This window comes from Petaurus breviceps, unplaced genomic scaffold (genome assembly GCF_028583685.1).
Source record: "Petaurus breviceps papuanus isolate PSGF00001 unplaced genomic scaffold, PetGlider_PUasm1.0 90895, whole genome shotgun sequence".
Lineage (NCBI taxonomy): Eukaryota > Metazoa > Chordata > Mammalia > Diprotodontia > Petauridae > Petaurus > Petaurus breviceps.
The window spans coordinates 23133654-23150592 of NW_027187372.1; the positions used below are offsets into that span (position 1 = coordinate 23133654).

Genomic DNA, 16939 nt, shown 5'->3' on the forward strand with positions numbered 1-16939 from the left:
TCCATCTTCCTGATCTCAGCACTGTACCTAGTCTACTACCAACTACTAGAAAGAAATGCTTATTCTTGGTTATTATTCTTTTCTTTTTGTATAATATTGTTTTAATAATTTATACAGTAATTCTAAATCCTATGAATGTGGTCAATTGTGAATGAGAGGGATCCTAAAAATGGGGAACTCAGATGAAAAAATTTCCTGTTTTGATAGTTTTGAGCGTGTTATACCTAGAGATCTCCATAGATCCTAATTTCATCTTCCTGTGGACTTGGGAGGAATGTAGTAGATTACTAGTGTGTAGTACACGTGACATACGGTGAGCTGTGAGTATCACTGAAATTCCACAACTATATATACTAAGTATACATTGGACTGGTGGCCTAAGAATAGCACTACCTGGTGGACAAAATGTGGCATAACAGCATAGCATAGCATAAATAACAACACATCATATGTGATATGCAATATAAAATGTGATGTTATAACATATGTATATATACATACTATAAACTATAGATTTATATCATAAACTATATAATTTATAATATAAATTCTTTGTGGATTAGTTCATTGTAATTAATCAATGTTTTCTTTGAAGATAGTAGGAAACGGGAGTAGAGAATAGATGTGACTGTGTGTATTCAGGCAGCACTACCATATACATACTTAGTAAGCATACTATTACCATACCCATTGTCACCACAAATTATTTAATTTTATTTTAATAGCCATTCTGTGAGGTACATAGCACAAGTGTTACTGCTCCTCATTTTGCCACTGAATAAAGCAAAACCGAGAAAGTTTAAGTGACTTACCAAAGGTCATACCACCAGGAAGTTCTCACCTAAGATGTTTACTGCTTAATGGTCAGTCATTCCAAGTAATGAGGGACTGAACACAACCATGGAAGATCAAATACATGTTTCTAAGGTGAAATTTGTGGGATATTTTGTTAAGATATCAATAATATTTTTTTTGTTACGAAAATTTTCATGGTTTTATTGTGTAATGAGGCATTGGAACATCTGAACAAATCAAGATCTGGGCTGCACATGCAGCTGCTGCTTTCTCCTGTGTTTCTTTGGGTTACTAGAGCAACTTGTCAGTATATTAAAAAAAAGACAACCTTTTGCATTACTTAGTCTTTCTAAGGCATGCGCTGGTACAACACAAACTTCTCCTGTCAGATGCAGCTAGTCTAACGTCCAAACATCATGCATAACACACTCAAATAGTGATGCCATTGCCACCACCATAGCATCCACCCACTGCGGCCTTGCAGGCTTGTGTATGATATTTGGAATGTTCTGAGGGGCCTGGGGAGAGGAAGTGTGAATAATATCAGGAAGAGGAGAGGGAAGGAAACAGGGTGGGCAACTTGGGAAGAAGGGGCTCAGCCAAAGTTGTGCAGTGCTATCCTGAACATGTCATTGGTGCACACCCAAGCATCGTTGATGTTCTTTAGTAGAAATATCTGGTGGAATCCCATGATGGGGTCTTCATCAGCCTTTAGCTACCCCACCACCATACCGAGTATACAGCTGTCAGGGGTGGGCTGGTGGTCCTGAGCTGTGATGCTGTGCTGTATTTTCTGAAATGGAAGGCTAGACAATTTCTCCAAAATGGCTGCTTTGCCTTGGAATTGCTGCCCTTCCCATGTAAGGCAAGATGCATCAATATATATTGCCCCTAATTGAGTTCTATCATTATCAAATAACTGGTAGTAATGTTGCACAAAGCTGGATCCAATCTGCTCCAAAATTGGCTTGTCTCCCATTCTGGATCCTCACCTAGCAGCAGAAACTGTAAAATGAGGGGATTGAATTAGAAGATGGTTTCCTAGAATGAGGAGGTTGTCTCTTCCGGCTCTCAAGCTCTCTAATTAATACCAGGCTCCTGGGGTGATGGTGGGGTCTGAAGCCCAGCTGGCTGGCATGATGGCAGCAGCAGTGTCCAATAATATTTTTTTTAAGAGAAAAATAGGTGCCTGTTGAATTGAATTGAGTCAAATGAATCTATTACTGCTTAGAGAGCTGATGTTTAGTATTAAAAGCTACATGTTCTTATTATTCACTTTCCATCCCCTAGAAGATTCAGGCGATTCAACTAGCCTTACCTTTCATTAAGATAAAAGTAGCTACTGTAAGAGCTCAATGAGAAGGAACATAATCCATCCCTAGCAACTAACCCAAGAGAATGTTCTGAGTGCAAACACACTCTGAACAGAACCATATGTATGGCCAAATCTCTCCCAGTTCTATTTAACGGACGACTATTTCTCCCTTCTCCTGCCTTAATTAGTTTGTCCCATTTTTTTTTACAGGAGTCCATGTGCTTTGTATATTCACAATAGCATGTCACAAGTGAAAATCTACTTGTCTGTCTCTTGAGTTTGACTGGAATTAAGGTAGATAGAACTGGAAGGGACTTCTGAGTGTTTAATTTCCAAAAGGTAGAGTCTATGAAGCTGATTGGCAGAATTTAAGTGAATCCTTGGATTTCTATGTGAATCTTAGTTCTTTGAGGCTGTGATTAGAGAATGTTAGATGGAACAGAGGATGAAGATATCAATCTGGCCTTAAGGTTATGTGTCAGGCCAGGAAGGACCTTTTAAATGGCAGGTGAAAGTATCATCATGCTAATGTAGGCATGAATACAAGTAATCAAAATATGTATGTGCTATAATTACATGAAAGCCATCATTTGTTCCCCCTACCCCTGACTCCTGAGCAGAGAGATGATTTGAACTAGAATGAGAAGATTGGGGTTAGGAGTTTCATTTCCATTACTTAGTACCTTCATGCTCTTGGCTAATTCACTCATCTTCTTTGAGCTTTGAGTTTGCCAAATATACAATGAGTAGAAAGGATAACATGATAAGAAAGAAGGGCAGTCTTAGGGTCAAGTAAATCTGTATTGAAGCTCTGCCTCTGACACATGTAAGCCGACTGACTCTTACAAATGTGATTGGGAAAAAGTTTAACTTCTCGGCGCCTTCAAGCTACTCCATAAGACTGAGTTATAAATCAGTTGTTTATGAGTCTTTGATGCATTTTAAATACTTTTTAATAATGAATTTCCCCCCTAAATCAGTAATACAAAAACAAAGCAAAGTGCTTTTCATTCTGATCTTGGCAAAATGAAATATCCTACTTTGTGTTATTTGCTAGTTGTCACCATATTTTTCACTGAAAAATTGAAAATCGGGGTGGCTAGGTGGCACAGTGAATAGAGCACCAGCCCTGGAGTCAGGAGGAACTGAGTTCAAATCCAGCTTCAGACACTTAACACTTACTAGCCGTGTGACCTTGGGCAAGTCACTTAATCCCAATTGCCCTGCTTTCCCCCCTCCAAAAAAAGCAAAAAAAAAAAAATGAAAATCAGCTGGTTTTTAATTATTCATTCAGAAATGACTAATGAAGCAATATACGCATCATGTCTCAAACCCAAATTCCCTGCAGAGCACAAGTTTTCAACTGAATCACTGTAGACATTGAGAAGTCACAGTGTAGTTCACTATCATATCATTGTTATTGCATAATAAGGACATTATATTGGTATACTATACATTGCATAATGCATTTGGAAATCATGTAGCAATATATTATACTTGGATTCCTTCCAGAAAATAGAAGCAAAAAAATTGTTAAATGACTTTAAACTTTGAGAAGCGTAGAAGTGCTAACACATAGGGGCTTTGACAGATCTGTGATCTCAGGAATAAGGCTACTTCATCAAATGATGAAGATCTCAGTCTATCTATACCTTCTGACCCCTTGTGCCTCTTGTTCATAGTCTCCAAGGGTATTTGGGGACCTTTTTTTCTAGTTAGATTGATTTTTGGTAGATATTCATGGAGCACATAGACCGTTCATCATTTATCCTTTGTTCTTGCTGTGTGAATGACCTTCCTCGTCATGTATCTATGCTGATATCACTAGTGTATCTATCCATATTTTACCTATATCTATATATCTGTAGCTGTATCATATCTATCTATGTATCTGTGAGGTTTTTATCTAGCCTTTTATCTAGCCATTAGTCAATCTATCACCTATCTATCTCTCTATGTCTGTCTGTCTGTCTATCTATCTATCTGATAGATAGCTCGAAAAGTGGTTCATCTTAGAACCACATACATAAGTATATTTACCTATCTGTTTTTTTTCCTATTCTTGAGCCATGTTTCACAACATATTTTCCATTGTTTCTTCCTCTCACCACTTTTATATGATGTTATCAACTATTAGAGTTTATGTTCTTTTAATGTGGAGGTTTTATCAAGCTCTTTGTGGAATTCATCTTCTTCCACATCCTCTCCAAGAGATGTTGCCACATAACCTGTAATTACGTTCATAGTTGTCTTTTAACAGACTTTGATGATCACTACAATATGAAAGTCAACTTAATTAATTCAAGAAGAATTTGCTGAGTTCCTGTCATATGAGAGGTAGCATATATAATAAGGTATAGAGTGTTCACCTCTGAGCCTGGAAGAACGAAAGAAGAACAACAATCTTGCTTCTGACACATATGAACTGAGTGACATTGGGCTGTTCATAGACTCTTAGTGCCTCCAAGTAACTCTCTGAAACTTTAAGTTGCAGAAGAGTTACAGATATTCACTGGTAGAGGGAGGTCCCTAGCTGAAAATTCCTTATACTGATGAAATCATAGATATATACCTCTCCCCGCACCCACTAAAAAAGCAAAATAATTTGTTCTGAGCACTGGAGTTATCCTCAAGAAACTTGAACTACTGGATCTATAGGACATGTACCCAGACTAGTAAATACACAAAATAATTCCCAGAGAGACAGGGTACTAACAAGTGCAGTACCAGAAGAGGAGATGGACTAGAGTTGAACCTCGAAGGGAACTAGGAATTCTAAGAAGTGTAGGTGAGGAGGAAGACCATGTCAGACTTGGGGGCTGCTGACTGAGAGTCACATGAAATGATGCCAACTCTTGCCAGCTTCTTTATTTGCCTTTCCAAGGGGAACTTATGAGTCATCCTTCCATTTAGTTCCAACTTTGGTTTACTTGTTTCGCAAGAAATGTTAAAATAAGCATTATTAATGTTAATGGGGTTATTATATTTATTATTATGTATAATATAAGATATGTAATTTAAAATATTAATTATTATATTATATAGAACATATTTATTATTATAAAAGCTAAAATAAACATGATTAAAATTTTTTCTACTACGACCATTCAGTTTTCAGTGGGCAAGTTTTTCCCATTCAGAGTATCAATAGCTAAGTCAATCGTTGTGGATAGTCTAAAAACTGTGAACCTCAGCCTATTCTGACTCTCTTTCCTCCATTTAACTGCAGAAGTGGAAAGGGGTTGCACAGGACTGAGTATCATTTTTAATTTTTCTTTACTTTTATGGTTGGTATAACTAAGGAACTTATTAAATAAACAACCATCATTAAATGATTGTCTTCTTCATATTTACCTAGTAAAATACTGAGAAATTAAACATAATCTATTGACAATACCATATTTCGTGCTGTTCTAGCATGGTGGGATTTGCTAGAATTGGTTCTGTTCTGTGCCTTTTGTTTATTTTTGACAAGGCAATCAGGGTTAAATGATTTTCCCAGCTAGTGTCTAAGACTGAATTTCAGCTCAGGTCCTCCTGACTCCATGGCTGGTGCTCTATCCACTGCACCACCTGGCTGCCATGGCATAACTTTTTAGAATCAAGGGTCATCCATATTCCGTGATCAGACCCCACAATACGGTTTTGTAGAAGAACAAAACCTTCCTACCAATGATAAGAGTTGAAAATTACTACTATCTGTTAAAAGAGTGTTAGTCCATCCCATGTCAATTTAGATATTTTGGTGAAATTACAAAATAAACTTCTATCAGCTCTCATCTTGAAGAAACTTCAGAGGAAAATCTCCCAGCTGTGTAGGCTAGTGGATTAGAACCAGCTTCCTAGTCTGCAATCATTAGAAGGAAGTCTCTTAAGATAAAATTCAAATCTTAATACGTGCATAGGACTTTTGTATCCATAACAATTCACACAAAACCTGGCACATACAAGACATTTAATAAATGTTGATTGATGCGTGTGTGTGTGTGTGTGTGTGTGTGTTAGCTTTGTAACCACAATTTCCGGGAGCCTAAAGTCTTAAAATATCCCAGAGTTTCTGTATGTCCTACAATATATATTCTTCAATGTTAGCCATGGTGCCTGCTGATAGAGAATCTTTTCTTCCTATGATCCTTTGTGAGATGCTCCCATAAAATGTATTATACCTCCATCTTCTTACCACTCTGCTTTGTCCTCTTTTGATGTCTTCTCCTGGCTGGTGATCTCATTCGGTTTTCAAGGGCACTCAAAATTGTCTTGGGATGTTGATTTGATTCAGTTAAAGCATTTATTAATCACTTACTACATGTCAGGCAACTTAGCTGGGTGATGAGGAGAATAAGATCCAAAGGAAACAGATCCTGCCCTCAAGGAGCTTCGTTCTTTGAGAAGGAAGCAACATGCACACAGAGAGATAAATACCAAATATATACAAAAAAGACAACATTTTTCCCTCCTATCCTCCTCCCACCAGAATCTGGACTCTAGACCTGAGAGTCTGGATTCTGCAATAGATAAGATTTTGATTCATCTTGCCCAGCATGAGACATCCACCTCCAGGTCACCCATCTTTCTAACTCATATCTGTTGGGTCTTCACTCATTAGAATGAAAGATTTGTGAGAGTGTGACCATTGTGTTTTTTTTAAGCAATTGGGGTTAAGTAACTTGCTCAAGGTTATATGGCCAGTTATTTCTGGGTGTGGTGCTAAGTATCTGAGCCCAGATTTGATCTCCAGGTCATCCCGACACTGGAGCTGGTGCTCTTACTCGCTGTGCTACCTGGCCGCCCCAAGCACCATTGTGTTTTCTTATGTTGGTATCCTCAGGGCTTTGCACAGTGCCTGGAACAAAGAGCTAAATAGTTGCTTTTTCAGTCATTCATTCGTTCACTCATTCATTCATGGACAGAAGGCACCAGTGTGTGGGGGAGGGAATCAGCAAAAGACTTCTGTAGGAAGTGACACTTTAATTGGGTATTGAAAGGAATGAAGCCTTCTCAGAAGTAGAAGTGAGAAAGTAAAGAACCCCAGGTTTGGAAGATAGCCTGTGCAAAGATATTAAGAGAGAACAGAATGTCATAATGTAGGGAATAGAAAGAAACCAGTTTGGATTATATAAGTATGCCTCTGTGTGGGGGTTGGGGGGTGGAGAGAGAGGGATGATTATGTGAAAACAAGCTTCAAAGATAGGTTTTGTATCCAGGTTGTGAAAGGCTTTTAGAGCTAAATTGATGGATTTGTATTTTATCTTAGAGGTAATTTGGATCTCCTTGAAGCTTCTTGGGCAAGGGAACAGCAAGATTTTATATCTCTGCTTTAGGAATAGCAATTTAGCAGCTGCACAAAGGATGGATTAGACAAGAGAAAGACTGAATGCAAAGAGACCCCTTAGGAAGCTGTTCTTAGTTCAGGTGAGAGGGGATGGAACTTGAATTAGGGTGAAGGCCTTGTAGGTAGAGAGAAGGGGAAAGATGTGAGTGATATGTTAGCAGAATTGAAAATAAGGCCTGATTTGATGGGGAAGGAGGACAATGAAGAAGAGTGAAGAGTTGAGAATATCATCTCCTAGGTTTCAAACTTGAAAAACTGTTAGAATGATGGTACTGCTACACAGACTAGGCTAGTATTTTCTAAAAGGTTATTGAAAATCTCCTTGATGCTTAATTGTCTCAAAGACTTTGTTGACGTTTGTCCTTAGTTCTCAAAGAGGATCATGACCTCAGGAAGGTGATGCCATGACTTGCAAGTGAATAGGATTTAAGTGTGCAAAGGCCCTGGCACCACTTTCTCTTTCACAGCCATTTGGGTCTAGTGGCAAGACAGAGATTAGGATGATTGGAGATGGCCCTGAAAATGTACTTTTTCTTAACATATATCTTAAATTAATATACCTTTTGTAAACATTTAAAACTCAGATCATTTGAGACTAAAGCTCAAGTCACTGACAATAGCCTTCTGGTGACCCAAGCACAAAAGCCAGACCATGAGGAGGCAGCATTTGCTCCTCCCTCAGACTTCTGACCATCAGGCCAGGATGACCAAAACAGAGGAAGGGAGATATATCAATCCGAATCAATGCTACATCCTTTGAATTAATAAATGAGAAAATATTCTCAAGAACTTACTATCTAGAAAGTGCTGGGAATATAGAGAAAAGTGAATGTAATCCCTGTTCTCAAGCAACTCACATTTTAAAAGGAGGGGAAGGAAAAGCCAGTTAAAGAGGTTTCTAGCTACAAATCAGATAAAAAGACCTCATGATCTTTAGGGAGAATCAGTAAAGCAGAAAACAATTGATTTTTCTTTAATGTAATTTCCACAGATAAAATGATATATCTTTCTGATGTCAAACCAATTGACAGTGCCAAGAACTTTCTTTTCTGAGTCTTCAGTAGCTGTGTTTACTGAGGAGATAGGATTTGTATCATTCAAAGAAGCAATCACAATATTATATCTACATGGGGCTTGCTATTCTGGATAGTGGCTACAGGGACTGGCCTGAAAGCAATACAAGTGGTCTGGTGAATATTTCTTCTTTTTAGGTTCTTGGTCTTACCTATTCATTGGTGGCAGCCTATTAGAGGGGAGTGCTGGTACTGGTGAGGGTGGCAGGCCTCTTCTCTACAAGGGGTGTTTCCATCAGTGACAACTGCTTGGGTCGGGTTGGAAGCAGGGTGGTAGCAGGGGGGGCATTTTCTGCTCTCAAGACTCTTCGGTTCCCAGTCCTGGGGTTCTGAGAGGATATGGTAGTGGTTTGACTTGGCCGATTTGTGCCAACTCTTCTCTCCCACAGAGTGCTTCGATCCTTTGACTAGACTACCTTGCCTGGCCTCTGATGCCTACAACTCACTAACCCTCCTTTTATTAACGATTCAATATTCTATGAAGCTCTCATTTCATTCTAGTCTCAAACCTAAACTATCAGATAAGTCTGAGTCAGGCTTGGCCCAATGACAGCACTCCTTCCAACAGTTCAGATCATAACCCACAGGCCTCATCCTCTATGATTCTTGTCCAAGTACGCCCATCTATCCTCTGTAGATGATTATTCATTCTTAACCTTTTTTTGTGTCACAGACTCCTTTGGTAGTTTGGTGAAGTCCATGAACTCCTCAGAAAAATGTTTTTAAATACATAAAATAAAGAAGATCACAAAGAAAACCAATGATATCGATATAGTGTATCTATCATGTATTACCAAACATCTATCTACTTGTCTATCAATTTATCTTTCATCTATTATCTATAAAAATGAGCTCATGAAACAAAAGTTAAGAATCCATGTTCTAGGTCTTCAACATTACCTTGCTACCTTTGCAGGAACCTGGGATGTTGATTCATTATCTTGCACTCTCCCTACATTGCTAACCCATATCTGTCCTGATCATATATTTTCCAAACAAGAGACCATTTTTCACACCCAAGTCTTCATTGGTATTATGTTGTATTCCTCTTATGCATGCTATCCATTTTTATTAACTTCTAGATTATTTGCAATTTTGATTCTTAGCAGATTGTAGCATATATATTAGCTATGTAACATTACTAGTAGAATATTGGCTTGAAAACATTTTTTTTTAAATATGTATGTCCAGGAGTATCTTGAAGTCACTGAAAACACAGAATAATTTCTAAAATGAAATATAATCTTCCCTCTTCTTCCTCTTCAGTTATGGGCCTAGTACTGTTCACCAGCAGTAGCTGCTCAGTGGATTCATTCCATGGACTATACATCAATCTGTATATCATAGTCTTGGCAATGGAAATTCTTTACCTAGTCAGTTTTCCCTATATCTATTATTAGTTCAATCTCTTTGTTTTCTCTCCTAGTTAGAATGGAGTTTATTTTCTATTTGCATCCCAAGATTTTGCACATACTTTTTTTTAAGCAATTGGGACTAAGCAACTTGCTCAAGGTTACATGGCCAGTCACTTCTGGGTGTGGTGTCGAGTGTCCGAGCCCGGGATTCGATCTCCAGGTCATCCCAAAACTGGAGCAAGTGCTCCTACTCGCTGAGCCACCTGGCTGCCCCTAAGTAATTAGGGTTAAGTAACTTGCTCAAGGTTACGTGGCTAGGTGTTTCTGGGTGGGTGCTAAGTGTCTGAGCCCGGGATTCGATCTCTGGGTCATCCTGACACTGGAGCCGATGCTATTACTCGCTGTGTTACCTGGCCGCCCCTGCACATACATTCTTAATAAATATTTTTTTTATTCATCCATCTATTCATCCATCTATCCCTTCATCTATCCTCCATCTATCCCTCCATCTGTCCCTCCCTCTATCCCTCTATCTGTCCATCCATCCATTCACTGTATCACTGTATAACAAGACTGCTTCATTTTCTACTTGTACATGTCCTGAATGATGCTACCTACATTACTTCTCTGTGTATATCATTAGTGACAAACAATTCAGCCTCTTCACCTGCCATGAGTTCTTCCCATTGTCTTTAGGTTAGTCAAACCTGTGTTTTTGTTTTATATTTTGTCGCCAATATAGTAAAGCCAAGAAAATGTTGGCAATAGAAACAATACCAATAAAGCTAGAAAATATTCAAATTATATACAACTCACTTCCAGGTACACTGTACTAACCAGGATATATCAATCAACAGCACAATGTCATAACATTAAATTTCTGTGTGCAAACAATTCAACAATGCTTTTTTTTTCTTTTTTACAAGTAGCTGATTCTTTTGAGTACCCAGATAAGGATTAGAGGTTGCTTGGAATGGCCTATTCCCCTGATAAATCCCAAAGAATTTAGTGGAAGTAGGGGGGCATAAGTACAATGTGCTCCATGTGAGCTGGCTTTTGGCAAAGAGAAAATGGTGTAAATCAAGCCATGTACAAGTAGCTCATTAGTTAGTTAGTGAACTGCGCTTTCCATTCTTTACAAGAAAAACTTCCTGAATTCTCTAAAGGGGGGAAAAGATACAAGGCTGAGAAATAGAATTCTTTGAGATGACTAAATTAAAAACATGGTATAAAGCCATAAACTTACTACAGAAACTACAGCCTCAGGTCAGAATGTTAGTGGGGAGTACCACTTCCTGAATGCATTGGCTCATTAAAATTCTCTGTAAAGAGAAATCCAGAGCCGAAGAAGCACTGAGCAGGCCTCAAGCAAATGTGCATTCACAATGACGACAGGTGAGCCTATGGGTGGCTGGCTTTACATGGAACACGTGATAACCTTAGGCACTGGTTTGAGCTAAAGGGCCGGGCCAATGCCATGCTTCCTTTTTATTGAAAATCACTTGAATTATTATTTTTTTTTAAACTAAGGCCTCTTTTATTTTTATTTAAAGATGTGGTAGACTCATGTCACTCGAAAGAAAAAAATTTCCAGTTTGACCACAGGACCACACTTCCAACTCCTGGTTTATGCTTTCTGCATGCAATTCAGTTCCTATGACAACCCTCTCCTCACTTTAGATTACCTTTCAAAAGATGTGCATTGGCATAGTCCATTTAGGTACTCTTAAGAAGAATTTGAAGTTGCTCTGAATAATTGCAGTACTGTGTACATTAAAAAAAAAAACCCAACAAACCAGGCATAATTCCTCCAAATGCACCATGCTACATAAGTCTACCTTCCTCTAATCCCACGCTAAGGAAGTTTAGTAGTCAGAGGAATTTTGCAATTTATTTCAAAGTCTGCATTGAGAATCACACTTCTCATTTACCATCAAGTACCTTCACCACCTTATTTCTTTTGGTTCCTTTTCTTACCTCTTTTCATCTACATACTGATCATCTACCCCCTTGAGAAAAACAGAATTGCTCAAATTCTAGTCTGTTTGCACTAACACAGAGATTCCCAAAGTTATTTGGACTAATGCCCCCTTTAAAAAAAATTACCCACTGCCCCCCCCCCCCGGAAATCTGCTTTCTTTCACCCTTTTAACCCTTTAACTTTTTTTTTTAAAGAATATAAAATTTTTTAAATGATGCATCAAATTTACTAATTTATTGTAAATTTGTAGGTTTTTTTCCTGCATTGAAATTTTGATAACATAATATTACATCATGCAACTGTATAGTATCATATTGTAAGCAAGTCATTACATGCACATACATATACCTGCCAATGCATGCTGGACTTCCTGATAATGTGTGACATGCTCACCTGCCAACACTTGCTTGTTAAGACCTGTTGGCAGACTTGATCGCTGATAGGTTATAACTTGCATTTTGTGTGTTTATTTGGAAAATAATGTAACCACTATAACTTTAACCGTTACACAACAGATGAAATAAGTATGAACAGTTTTTCAAAAATTTCTTCTCTTCTTTTCTTTTCTTATTCTTCTACCACCATAGGTTATTTTTATTCTAAGTCCCCTAATTGCACCCAATGTTACTACACTGCCCCTTGCCCCCCCACTTTGGATAATTCTAGCACCCCCAGGGGGTGGTTTTATCCACTTTGGGAACCTGGGCTGAAACACCTTCCTTTGTGTTTATATGTGGTTAAAAGGTTAGCTCAAAAGCTCAGAAATGCCTGAGTTGCCTTGAAAAGATTTTGAAATTACAGCTGAGGCATAGTGGGAATAATGATGCCTATTACTACCAGCCAAAAAAGCTTTGACCAAAAACTCACATTTATATTTTGGGACCTAGAATCAAAATATTTCAAGACTCTTGTCCTAAGCCAGAACATGGCAAGTGTATCCTGAAAAAGGAAACCACAAAGGTCCTTTTTGTCTCTAGATGTATGAGCATTTGAGTTTTTTTTTTAAATATTGGGTTCTGTGGTTTCTACCTCTCACCTCTTGCAACATGCACAGTTTTTTCTCCTTTGTGGCTGAGTGTAGAGGTACAGAAAAGCTTCAAATGGAAATCATTGGGGGAAAGTTATTCTACTCATTTTAAGTTGAAGATAAATTCTGGGCACTGTTTTTCTTTTTTTCTGATGTATGTGTCTCATCTTTCTATTACTATGAAGGAAGACAAAGAAGTATTTATTAAGTGTCAGACACTATACTAAGCATTCTACTCATTCAATCTTATTATTAACTCATTCGATCCTTGTAATATCTCTAAGATGTAGATGTTATTATTATCTCCATTTTACAGTTGGGGAAACTGAGGCAAAGAGAGGCGTGTGTGTGTGAGTGTAATTTGCCCAGGTTTACACAACTAGTAAGTATCTGAGATTTGATTTGAACTCACATGTTTCTGACTCCAGTTCCAGCTCTCTATATGCTATACCACCAAGCTGCCAAATAGGCAGAAATTATGTTTCATTTAAACTTCACAGTTCTCTCAAGGCCTTACATGAGCTCTTCATTTACATATTATAAGTGTTTAATCCACGTACATTTAATTGAATAAGTTTTCACATATTGGGAATCTCATGCTTACCAAAAACTGCCAATGGGATGTGAATCAAGCATGCCTCATTCAGTTAAGTGTTATTAATGGCTGCCCTAGTCAGTCATTTTTTTTTTCAGTTTTATCTAACTCTTTGTGACCCAATCTGGAGTTGTCTTGGCATAGATACTGGAGTGGTTTGCCATTTCCTTCTCCTGCTCATTTTACAGATGAGGATACTGAGGCAAGCAGGGTTGAATGACTTTTTCAGGATGACACAGCTAGTAAGGCTGGATTTGAAATCAGGAACATAAGTCATCCTGACTCCAGGCCAGCATTTTATCTACTGTGTCATGTAGATACTCCTATTAATGATCCAAGTGCAACCTTGTTCCTATTTTTAGTTTCTTACCATTTTAGATTATTCTATTTTAGGTTACAGGACAATTGAATGAATTATTGACTTTACATTATTCATACTTTAGGAATTATCTATTTTTTAAAGTGTCAGTACTTTCTTCTTTATGTGGAAGTGCTAAAAATATTTGTGGCATATGATTTGTAAAACTTGGCAAGATCCTGAATGATAGTCCCTTTAGCCTAACATGGAGATTTTCATGTGAAAGGATGTTATATTCCAATCCTTATAGATGAACATACAAATAACAACAAAAATAATAACAGCTAGCATTTATATAGCACTTTAAGGTTTGCAAAGTATTTTCATATATTGACATTACTTAATAGGATATTGAAATTTCTTATCATTTTAGATAAATTCATGCCAGGGTAAGTGACATAAAGAAAACTGCTACAAAAACATAGAGCTATTTTAAATATTTCCTCTGGAGAACATACTTGATTGACTTCTGAGGTGTTTTGTTTTGTCAAGCAATTTAAGTAGTACCCTAATGCAGAAAAAATTACTTCCCTGATTTACTAGACCAATCTGGCATTTTATGAAAAGTGCAAAGGAGTCTCTATCAATAAGTCTTTACTGCCTTTGATGAGTCACAATTCTCTTGAATGAATTCATAGTGCATCCAAAATAAATTATATGCTTTTCTTTTTTGGATTGCTTTCAAATATAGAGTTTGGATTCATTTATAATGTTTATCTTGACATAATTTTCACCACTTTTACATATGAAGCCATTCCTGGAAATGATACTGTCAAGGTCAGTAAACTTATCTACAGCATTCAAAATTTCTCCATTTTTTAAAAATAAGCAATCAGGGTTAAGTAACTTGATCAAGGTTACGCGGCCAGTTATTTCTGGGTGTGGTGCTAAGTGTCTGAGCCCAGATTTGATCCTCAGGTCATCCCCACACTGGAGCCAGTGCTCTTACTCACTGTGCTACCTGGACGCCCCAAAATTTCTCCATTTGCTGTAACTAATTGTTTCTCTTATTGATGGTGTAGTGCTGGCTGATGGAGAACCTGTTTTCTTGGTGTTAATTGTTAGGTTATAATCAGCACAAGTGGCAGAGAATCAATCCATACTCTGCTGGATCTCAGCCTCAAAAGCTTCACCGAGTCCATAATTATCTCTCAAAAAGTCAACACAATAACAACCACAACACAGCTCTCAAAAAAGGAAATAAGGTTAGTACATTGTGACATGTTGATGAATGAGGCAACTAGGTGTAACTGTAGGTAGAACTCTGGACCTGGTGTCAGGAAGACCCAAGTTCAAATCCAGCCTTTGCCACTTTCAAGGCTGTGTAAACCTGGACAAATCACCTAACCTCTGTCTGCCTGTAGCAGCAAGCACCCTAGCATACCCAGGATGACTGCTAGCACAGGTTCTTAGCTCTGCTTTTCTAAAGGAAAGCAACTCAAAATGGGTTCACAATCTTACTTTCATCAATCAAACCTATATCATTTATCTAGTTCAGGGGAAAAAAATCAGTACCCTGAACTTCAGAGAAAATACAAACAGAAGTTACAACAGAAAATAATACAATTAAGCAGACAGGGCTTCCAGCTGTCTGACCATTTCATCCATACCTATTTAGTTACCAGAGAGGGAAGCACCGACATCTGGGATTTCAAAGCCGGGGGGCTCAATAGCTGCCCAGAGACTCATCTGGCCAAATCACACAACTCTTCCCAAAGTGAGCCCCAAAGCAAAACCTCACATCAGGTTATATATAGCCTTCTCCTGGGTCAGAGAATGTCACAACCCTCTTGACCCACTGCCCAATCACAAAGTAACAAGGTGTGGGTATTCCTGAAAAACAGTCTTCTTGCCACAGGCCCCATGTGACCACATTCAGCCTATTAGGGGGCAGCATATTTTCAAATCAGGGAACGTTCTCAGAGTCACATAAGCCTGTCAAGGGGTCAAAGGGCAGGGAAGATCTTCAGATTCCCATTATACTGCCTCAGTTTGTCCATCTGTAAAATTGGGATAATAATAGGGTCAACCTCCCAGGGTTTCTGTGAGGATCAAATGAGATGTTTGAAAAGCCCTTTGTAAGGGGCAGCTAGGTAGCTAAGTGAATAGTGCACTGGCCTTAGAGTCAGGAGGACCTGAGTTCAAATCTGGCATCAGATGCAACACTTACCAGCTGTGTGATCTTGGGCAAGTCACTTAGCCCCAACTGCCCTGCCTTCTCCCCTTCAAAAAGACAAAAAAAACGCCCTTTGTAAACCTTAAAGCACTATATACATGCTAACTATTATTCTTATTATTGAATATAGTGACTCTCTAAATTTCAAACACTTAGAGGTTGTATATTCCACATTCATTGCCCACTTATAACAGGGCTATTTAGAAGAGAAACCAACCTTTCTTGGGATAATTGTATTCCTTGGTGGCTAGCTCAGAAAAGAGTCTGAATTAGCTTTTATTTATTTCTTTTTTGTTTTGCTTAACCACATCATTTTTCTCTTCCTCAAGAGGATTGTGTGTGTGCTTCTCCTTTTCTTATTTACTGTTTACAGCTTAATTTTTACCTCAGGCACCCTTTTTTTTTTTCCTGACATATTCTTCGGTATTGTATTTTAACCACTTTCTCCTTCATATAAATCATAACCTATCAATAACATATACCTTTATAAAGTTGCCAAAGTGTCAGAGAGATTAAATGACGTAGCCAGTAATTGTCAAAGATGAGATTCAAATTCAGGTCCTCCTGACTCCAAGTTTAATACTCTATCCAGGATGTTATGTTGTCTCTCCTTCAGCTGCTAGCATTGGAAAACAGGTTCAGAGAGCCAATCTGCCAATTAATAAACAATAACCACAACAAAGAATTTTTGAAATGCTGTTCATAAAATTGGCATGGTCTGAAAATCTGAAAAATAGTATCTGAAAAAGCAGTTGAACATTTAAAAATTCTTATTTGTTCATCTTTCTTGATTATTTGTGTTCCCTCCTTAGTCATCTATTTTTGCATAAGGTGGTGTGTATAATTCTTTCTCAACTCTAGCTTGTGTGTGTGTGTGCGTGCACGCTTGTGTGTGTGTGTGTGTGTGTGTGTGTGTGTGTGTGTGTGTGTGT

General features: G+C 38.0%; 1 protein-coding gene and 1 pseudogene across 2 annotated transcripts in view; both read right to left on the reverse strand.

Moving 5' to 3' along the window:
- ATP6V1G3 (ATPase H+ transporting V1 subunit G3) overlaps positions 1 to 16939 on the reverse strand; it is a 195288-nt gene that overhangs the window by 114112 nt on the left and 64237 nt on the right. The gene's annotated exons all lie outside the window — the stretch shown is intronic.
- On the reverse strand, positions 1308 to 2021 carry LOC138150910 (nuclear transport factor 2 pseudogene; annotated as a pseudogene).